The sequence below is a fragment of the Muntiacus reevesi genome, chromosome 1 (genome assembly GCF_963930625.1).
Source record: "Muntiacus reevesi chromosome 1, mMunRee1.1, whole genome shotgun sequence".
In the NCBI taxonomy this organism is placed as follows: Eukaryota; Metazoa; Chordata; class Mammalia; order Artiodactyla; family Cervidae; genus Muntiacus; species Muntiacus reevesi.
In genome coordinates, this window is record NC_089249.1 from 192,073,810 (window position 1) to 192,083,101 (window position 9,292).

The window sequence follows — 9,292 nt, forward strand, 5'->3', positions numbered from 1 at the left end:
CAGCCTTCCCTGGTATATGCGGAGGACTGATTCCAAGACCACCACTCCACCCACACCAAAAGCCAGGAATATTCGAGGCCCTCTGGAACACGGTGTAATTTACATCCTGTCCTCGGATTCGGCGAGTTCCGCATCTGCAGGGTTCCTCATTTGCAGGGTTCCGCATCCGCAGGGTTCCGCATCCGCAGGGTTCCGCATCTGCAGGGTTCCGCATCCGCAGGGTTCCGCATCTGCAGGGTTCCGCATCCGCAGGGTTCCGCTTCTGCGGTTCCGGAACTGCGGGTTCCGCAACTGCAGATTCGACCAATCGCCAACCACTCTGATTCTGCGGATTCCGCAACTGCAGATTCGACTGATTGCGGATCTGCAGATCCCAGGGTCGATTGCATTCAGTAAATTCTATAGAACGGTTCGCTGCCTACGGAAGTCTAAATTGTTGCGTATTTTAAAAATAAATTGTGTATTTTTACAGAATAATTTTCATTCATTGAACTAATGTTTATTGAGTATTACTGTATACCATGCATTATTCTGAATACCAGGAATGTAAAAAACAAACAAACAAAAAACAAAAACGCTACATACACACAGGAAAATCAAATAAGTAAGACGGCTTTTGTAGATAGTGAATGCTAGAAGAAAAGTAAATGGTAATGGCATACCTGAATGACTGGTAGTAGTTGAACAGAGACACTCTTTGGGAAGATGAAACTCCTGTGGAGACCTTGACACAACCTAGGTTTCACACAACCTAGGCTGAATTGACTTAAGACAGTGAGAACCTTTATTTATGAGAAATTTCAGTCAATCCGTCCATATATAGAGTGTTTAAAGTGAAAGTCGCCCAGTCGTGTCTGACTCTTTGTGATCAGAATACTGGAGTGGGTAGCAGTTCCTTCTCCAGGGGATCGTCCCAACCTAGGGATTGAACCCAGGTCTCGCGCATTGGAGGCAGATTCTTTACCAGCTGAGCCACAAGGGAAGCCCCATATAGAGTTTGCCTTTCTCCTAAATTCAGCTCCCTGAATGCAGGTTGGCTTGGCAGAAAAGAATAAGGTTTAGGTGCAGCAACGGCAACCCAACTCCAGTACACTTGCCTGGAAAATCCCATGGACAAAGGCGCCTGGTGGGCTGCAGTCCATGGGGTCGCGAGGAGTCGGACACGACTGAGCGACTTCACTTTCATTTTTCACTTTCATGCATTGGAGAAGGAAACGGCAACCCACTCCAGTGTTCTTGCCTGGAGAATCCCAGGGACGGGGGAGCCTGGTGGGCTGCCGTCTATGGGGTCGCGCAGAATCGGACACGACGGAAGTGACTTAGCAGCAGCAGCAGCAGCCTTGTGAATGGAGTTTCACTTAATGCATTCAAATCTGACTTTCTCTCTAGCCCTGGGCCTGATAAAAATTATGTAGAAGTCATGTGTTCCTGTCCTCAAGTAAAATAATAATAATGTAGGTTGTTCTCTGTTGGAGGGTGATAATGCAAATAAAGGGCTTCCCTGGTGACTTAGAGGATGTGCGAGGCCTGGATTCAGTCCCCGAGTTTGGGGAAGATATTCTGGAGAAGGAAATGACAACCCATTCCAGTACTCTTGCCTGGGAAATCCCATGGACAAAGGAGCCTGGCGGGCTACAGTCTATGGTGTCTCAAGAGTCAAATACGACTTAGCGACTAAATCACCACTACCACCACCACCTGTCCACCACCGCCAGTACTAAAACTTGTTTGCTCTACTGTCAATCCCCACCCCTCCTCAATGTGCCTGATGACAAACATTTCCTGCCTCATCTTTTCCTGTTATTGAAATCTTTTTTTTCTAAATTTATACTGCAATTATTTAAAGCAGTTTGTTAAGTTTCAAGACACTCCCCTACTCCACCTTTCACTTACACTGCCCACCCCACCCTCATTCCCAGCCCCACCCCAGCCCCAGCCCCGCCCACAAACTAGTTTTCAACGAGCCCCTCCCTCTCTCCTTCAATCTCCATCTCCAGTCCTGTGTGTTAGTCGTCAGTCATTTTCGACTGTTTGCAACCGTGGGTTGTAGCCCGCCAGGCTCCTCTGTCCATGAGATTCTCCAGGCAAGTATACTCCAGTGGGCTGCCATTCCTTTCTCCAGGGGATCTTCCCGACCCAGAGATCGAACCCAGGTTTCCTACACTGCAGGCAGATTCTTTACCATCTGAGCCGCCAGGGAAGCCTGAAAGTGAGTGAAGTCGCTCAGTCGTGTCCGACTCTTTGGAACCCCGTGGACTGTAGCCTACCAGGCTCCTCTGTCCATGGGATTTCTGAGGCAAGAATACTGGTGTGGGTAGCCACTCCCTTTTCCAGGGGATCATCCCAACCCCGAGATGGAACCCAGGTCTCCTACACTGCAGGCAGATTCTTTACCGTCTGAGCCACCAGGGAAGACCGCTTCACCTCTACTGTGGTCATAAATCATTATGGCACCTAACTCATGGGTTGGAACAGTTTCTTGACTCACATCAGTAATACGTTATCAGCTCCTATTAGGGTCTGGCACTGTGTTAAGTTATGCTCAGCAAAAACTGTTCTCTTGTAATTGCATTTTTCAGAGCCAAATGGCCTTTCATCATCAAATAATCACAAGAGTCTTGGATCTCAGTACAGTCATAGGTGAGTGTCACAAATGAGAAAAGCCCCAAATCAAGAAGCCTGGCCCCAGCAGGAGTGTCGGAGGAAGGCACCTGAACAGGTGCTCCTGATGCAAAAATCTAGAAACTGTAGAGACGTACTCATTAGTGTTTCCAAAACAGGATGCAGACAGTATTTTTTTTTTCCCTTTAACCATGGACTTTATTGTTTGAATATTAACAACTATTATTCTATACTCACATTTTTTTTTCTTACAAAACTCTACATTCCACATTGCTAGGTCTCTTCATTCTCCATTTTATGCCACATTTTCATGAAAAGGTATTTTGCTGAGTCATAATCTGCCTGATTGTGTGTTTGTTGTTATTCTATACTCACATTTTTTTTTCTTACAAAACTCTACATTCCACATTGCTAGGTCTCTTCATTCTCCATTTTATGCCACATTTTCATGAAAAGGTATTTCGCTGAGTCATAATCTGCCTGATTGTGTGTTTGTTGTTACGGTTGTTGTGGTGTAGTCACTAAGTTGTGACCCAATGGATCATAGACCCCCAGGCCCTTTTGGCCATGGGGTTCTCTAGGCAAGAATACTGGAGTGGGTTGCCATTTCCTTCTCCGCAGACAGTATTTTAAAGACTATATTTTTTGCTTGGCCAAAAAGTTCATTTGGGTTTTTCTATAAGATGTTATGGAAAAACCCGAATGAACTTTTAAAAATGCATATGTTTATTTTTTATTTATTTGACTGCATTGAGTCTTAGTCATGTCATGTGGGATCTAGTTCCTGACCGTGGATGGAACTTGGACCCCTTGCATTGGGAGCTGTGAGTCTTAGCCACTAGGCCACCAGGAAAATCCCTTGAATGAACTTTTTGGCCAAGTCAAATATTTTAATATGTATTATAAAATATTTCTTAATAGCGCAGTTGGGAAAGAATCTGCCTGCAATGCAGGAGACCCCAGTTTGACTCTTGGGTCGGGAAGATACGCTGGAGAGGGATAGGCTACCCACTCCAGTATTCTTGGGCTTCCCTGGTGGCTCAGCTAGTAAAGAATCTGCCTGCAATGCAGGAGACCTGGGTTCGATCCCTGAGTGGGGAAGATCCCCTGGAGAAGGGAAAGGCTACCCACTCCAGTATTCTGGCCTGGAGAATTCCATGGACTACAGTCCATGGGGTCACAAAGAGTTGAACACAACTGAGCAACTTTCACGTTCACAGGTGGCTCAGTGGTAAAAAATTCACCTGCCAATGCAGGAAACCTAGGACATATTGGTTTGATCCCTGAGTCAGGAAGATCCCCTGGAGAAGGAAATGGCAACCCACTCCACTGTTCTTGCCTGGAAAATCCTATGGACAGAGAAGCCTGGCAGGCTACAACCCATGGGGTCAAAAACAGTCAGACATGACTAAGCAACTGAACGCACACACACATTACAAAATACATCACCAAAAAAACAAAACAACAACAACAACAACAACAAAACTTTACTGAGTTTAACAAAAGAGCCAGTTAAGAGTCACTTCCAAGTCAATAGGAGTAATAGCAACAACCATGAAGATGACCAGGAATGGCTCATTTTGGGAGACTGTTTCCTTGATAAGGGAGAGGTACTCTGTAAAGGACGACTATCTCTGCTGTTGGGCATCTGGACCAACCTGGGCTGTGAACTTTGGTACCTAAGAGAGGTAAGAGGAAAGGCCACATGCTTATCCCACTCAGGGAATTAGCAAGCCAGTAGTTTTCTTCTTTCTGCTGCAGGACTGAAGTGAAGAGAGAGCAATTTGGCTAATGAGGAACTTTGGAGATAACTCTCCAAGGGCCAGAAAAAAAAAAAAACAACGCAAATCTGTAAACTGCCCCCCCTCCACCGTCCCCTGTCAGTACAATCTTATACTTACAAGACCAGAAAGGAAGATACCATCTTAGTGAATGTGTCTTATCCGGAAACTGCATGTATGACTGTCTCCTTGAAATTTTCAAGCATCAATTTGTTTTCAACATCTACCTCCTGGGGAGAAACTCAGCCCCTGTGGTCTTCTATGGGACCATCCTGGAGATAGAGAAACCCTTGTAAGTTCTAAAGGAAAGGGGAAACATTATTACTATTATCATTATCACTATTAGTCTCATTTGGATGTAGTCTTGGGTTAATTAAGCAGGGAATCTAAACCAACGGTTCTCAAAATGTGTCCCTAGGACTGCTCTGGTGGTCCAGGAGTTAAGACTCTATGCCTCCACTTCAGGGGCCTAAGGTTCAATCCCTAGTCAGGGAGCTAAGATCTTGCATGCTGTGTGGCATGGCCAAAAAATTAAAAAAGAAAAAAGTAGAAATGTGTTGGGACTTCCCTGCTGATCCAATGGCTAAGACTTCATGCTCCCAATGCAGGGGGCCCAGGTTCGATCCCTGGTCAAGGAACTAGGTCCCACATGCTCCAATTAAAGATCTCACACTGAGACCTGGTGCAGCCATATAAATAAATAAATGTGTATGTTTGTGTTAGTTGCTCAGTTGTATCTGACTTTTGCAAACCCATGGACTGTAGCCCACCAGGCTCCTCTGTCCATGAGATTCTCCAGGCAAGAATACTGGAGTGGGTTGCCATTTCCTTCGCCAGGGGATCTTTGCCACCGCCCCCACCCCCCACCCCCACCCCAAGGTTCAAGCCAGGTCTCTTACACTGCAGGCAGATTCTTTACATCTGAGCCACCAGGGAATCCCAAAGAAATACATAGAAATAAAAAAATATTAGAAAAATAATGTGTCCCTTGAATAATGTGACCAGTAGCCAGGGCTGGGTTTGTGGGTGTGTAATCAGAAGGGCCACAGAGGACCCTGCGCTTGGTTGAATGCTCTGCTATCACTGTCTTGACATTTTCTCAACTTGGGGTTCCAAATTTTCATTTTGCAGTGGGACCTGAAAATTATGCAGCAGGTTCTACCAGTTCTATCAGCATTACCTGGGGAATTCTTTGAAATGCAGTTTCTCAGACTTCACCTGGAGATGCTGAAACTGGGGTGGCACCCAGCAACCTCTGTTTTAAGAAACCCTCCAGGTGACTCTGACACATGGTCAAGACTGAGAGTCACTGTCTAATGGGCCTCTCGATTTTTCTGGCCTATTTCCAAGTCCCTTGGCACCAGGTTTTCAATTGCTCCTGGCTCTGCTGACCCCATTCTCTCACCCTGAAATTTTATGGACCAATTTGCTACTCGAAAGAAATCAATACTTCATATTTTCTGAGAATTTCAGGCGGCTCCAATGCATCCCCTTATTTCAGGAAGGGAAGGAGGAGCCCTGTGCTATTGACTCTGATGTGATTCTACCAAGAACGGGAGGAGGTAAGATCTGCGTCTCCGTGAGTGGTGTTAAATATTTCCTGATCTGCAGAATTCCCTGACTGAGGGAGAAGCCTGAAGCAAAAGTGGGGGTGGGGCTGTGTTCCTAAGAACATCCATGAAGTTCAGGTAATGAGGGGGCAGCTGGCTGATTTCTCAAAGCACAGAGGACAAGCCCATGAGTAAGCAAATCAGAAAGAGTTCCTTCATTACTTTTTAATTCATTTATTTTTTAGTAGTGACAAAATATAGAAAATAAAATGTACTCATAACTGTTTTAAGTATGCAGTTTCGTGGCATTGAGTTCAATTCCATTTTTGTGTAACCATCACCACCATTCATCTCCAGAACACTTTTCATCTTTCAAAAGTGATTCTTGGTCCTCTTGAAACACTGAACACCACCCACACCCCCCACCCCCCGCCATTCTGCCATCCTCCCATCCCCTGACAAGCACCCTTCTTCTTTTTTTTTTAATTTATAAATTGAAACCTTTCATTTTGTTAGCTTGTTCTTGGTTGCTGAGTCATGTCTGACTCTGCGACACCATGGACTGTAGCCCACAAGTCTCCATGGGATTTCCCATGGGGTTTCCCGGGCAATAATACTGGACTGGGTTGCCATTCCTTCTCTTAAGGATCTCCCCGACCCAGGGATCAAACTTAGATCCCCTGTGTTGGCAGGCAGATTCTTTACCACTGAGCCACCAGAATCACATTTGTTGAGGAGTTACAAATCATTTTTATAATGAAAAAGGTAAATCATAGTACCTTCTTCTAAAAGAAAGGAAAGTTACCAAATATTAGAGAATAACCACAATTGTCTCAGACTTATGATGCCAGGAGTTAGAAAATATCATTAGGCTTTTGAGAAATCTTGGTCAAGGAAAATCAAGCAAAAAAAAAAAAAAAGTTAATTTTTTGAAGAGGTTCGTTTACGTGGCTCAAAATTCAAAAGGTACCAAAAACAGTGAAAAATGTACCTTTTACTCCTGTTTCTTAGCAGTAAAGGCCTCTTTTTGAGGCTAACATTGCACTGATTTTGTATAGATTCTTGAAGAGAAATTTTATGCACAGATAGACATCTATATTATTCCTCAACATATTGTCTGCACACTAGTAATCATACTATTTTTTTAACCTAGCAAAATAGCTTGCAGATTGTTCCCCACAGTGCAATAGCGTTAGAATATTTAAAGGAATGAATTAATGATATTATTTTTTACATTGAGATATAAGAGAATCTGAGTTTATAATTTCCAGCAATACCTGAGATTTGCAAATCTGAGCAGGCTCAGTATAAGGTTAACCACAGAGGTAAAAATCCTCTGAGAAAATAAAGTCATCCAACTAGGCTTCAGGGCTTCCCTGTTAGCTCAGCTGGTAAAGAATCTGCCTGCAACGCAGGAGACCCCGCCTCAATTCCTGGGTCAGGAAGATCCTCTGGAGAATGGATAGGCTATCCACTCCAGTATTCTGGCCTGGAGAATTTCACGGACTGTATAGTCCATGGAGTCTCAAAAAGTCAGACATGACTGAGCCACTTTCACTTTCACTTCTTAACCAGGCTTGATCTGTATGAAGAACTGACCAGAATTTAATTATAGATTTTAAAATGCCTTGGGATTTCCCTGGTGGTCTAGTGACTAAACTCTGTGCTCGCAATGCAGGGGGTCCAGGTTCGATTCCTAGTCTGGCAACCAGATCCCACATACTTCAACTAAGAGTTTGCATGTCACAACTAAAGATTCCAAGTGCTGCAATTAAGACCAGATGCAGCCAAATAAATAAATTAACACTGAGAAAATAAAGTACTTTGAAGGCATGATGCATGCGTGCGTGCTAAGTTGTTTCAGTCATGTCCGACTCTTTGTGACCCTTGGACTGTAGCCTGCTAGGCTCCTTAGTCTATGGGATTCACGAGGCAAGAATACTGGAGTGGGTTGCCATGCCTTCCTCCAGGGAACCATCCTGACCCAGGGATCAAACCCACATCTCTGACATCTCCTGCATTGGCAGGCGGGTTCTTTACCACTAGCACCACCTGAGAAGCCCATGATGGTTCCTAGAAAAAAAAACAATAGCACCTGTTTTCATGTTGTAATTTTAGTATTGGAAAAAACGTACAGTATTTAGAAATTCAAAAATTACTTGGAGAAGGAGGAAATGAGTGGAGGAACTTGAAGGGAAGAATAAAAATTTTTGGCTGCCCTACCCAGCATGCAAGTTCCTAGTTCCCCAACCAGGGGTTGAACCTGTGCCCCTTGCAGTGGAAGCATGGAGTCTTAATTCCTGGACCACCAGGGAAGTCCCTAATATTTTTTGAATTTAAGGCATAGAAGAAAAGTTTCTCTCAAACAAATGATGTCTGTGTATCCATTTCATAGTAACTCATGTCTATATTTTCCAGTACACTCATCAACAACATGGAATCAGAAAACCAAACGTCTCAGAATTCCTCCTCCTGGGCCTCTCTGATAATGAAGACCTGCAGCCCCTCCTGTTTGGCCTCTTCCTGTCCATGTACCTGGTCGCCAGTTTTGGGAATCTGCTCATCATCCTGGTTGTCAGCTCTGACGTCCACTTTCACAGGCCCATGTACTTCTTCCTCTCCCATGTCCTTTGTTGACATCTCTTTCATTCCCACTATAGTCCCCAGGATGCTGTCGAACATCCAGACAGAGAACAAAGCCATCACCTATGCAGGCTGCCTCACTCAGGTGTATTTTTTCATGGTTTTCATGTGTATGGACTATTTACTCCTGACCATCATGGCCATCTGCCCCCACTGTACCACATGATCATCAGGAACCCCTGTCTCTGTGGTCTGCTGCTGCCTCTTTCTTTCTTCGTTAGCACTCTGATTGCCCTGATCCACAGTCTGACGGTGTTGCATCTGAGCTTCTGCACAGACTTGAAGATCCCCCACTTCTATGAACTTGCTCAGATCCTCAAACTGTTTAGATACTCTTATCAATGACGTACTGGTGTATCTGGTGACTAACCTGTTACGTGTTGGTCCTCTCTCAGGCATAATTTTCTCTTACACTTGGATTGTCTCCTTCATCCAGAGAATCCCATCCATTGGTGGGAGGTACAAAGCTTTTTCCCCCTGTGGGTCTCACCTCTCTGTTATTTTCTTATTTTATGGGACCTGTGTTGGGGTGTACCTTAGTTCTGCAGCAATTCTCTCCCCCCGGAGGAGGGCAGTGGCCTCAGTGGTTACACTGTGATTACTCCAGTGATAAACCCCTTCATCTACAGCCTGAGGAACAGAGACTTAAAGGTAGCCTTGAGGAAATTCATCTCCAGAACGTTTTCTTTTTCATGA

The 9,292-nt window shown here is 44.6% G+C and overlaps 1 pseudogene; it reads left to right on the top strand.

The window, feature by feature from the left end:
• Nucleotides 1–16: 16 nt before the first annotated feature.
• On the top strand, nucleotides 17–9,292 carry LOC136156213 (olfactory receptor 7G3-like; annotated as a pseudogene).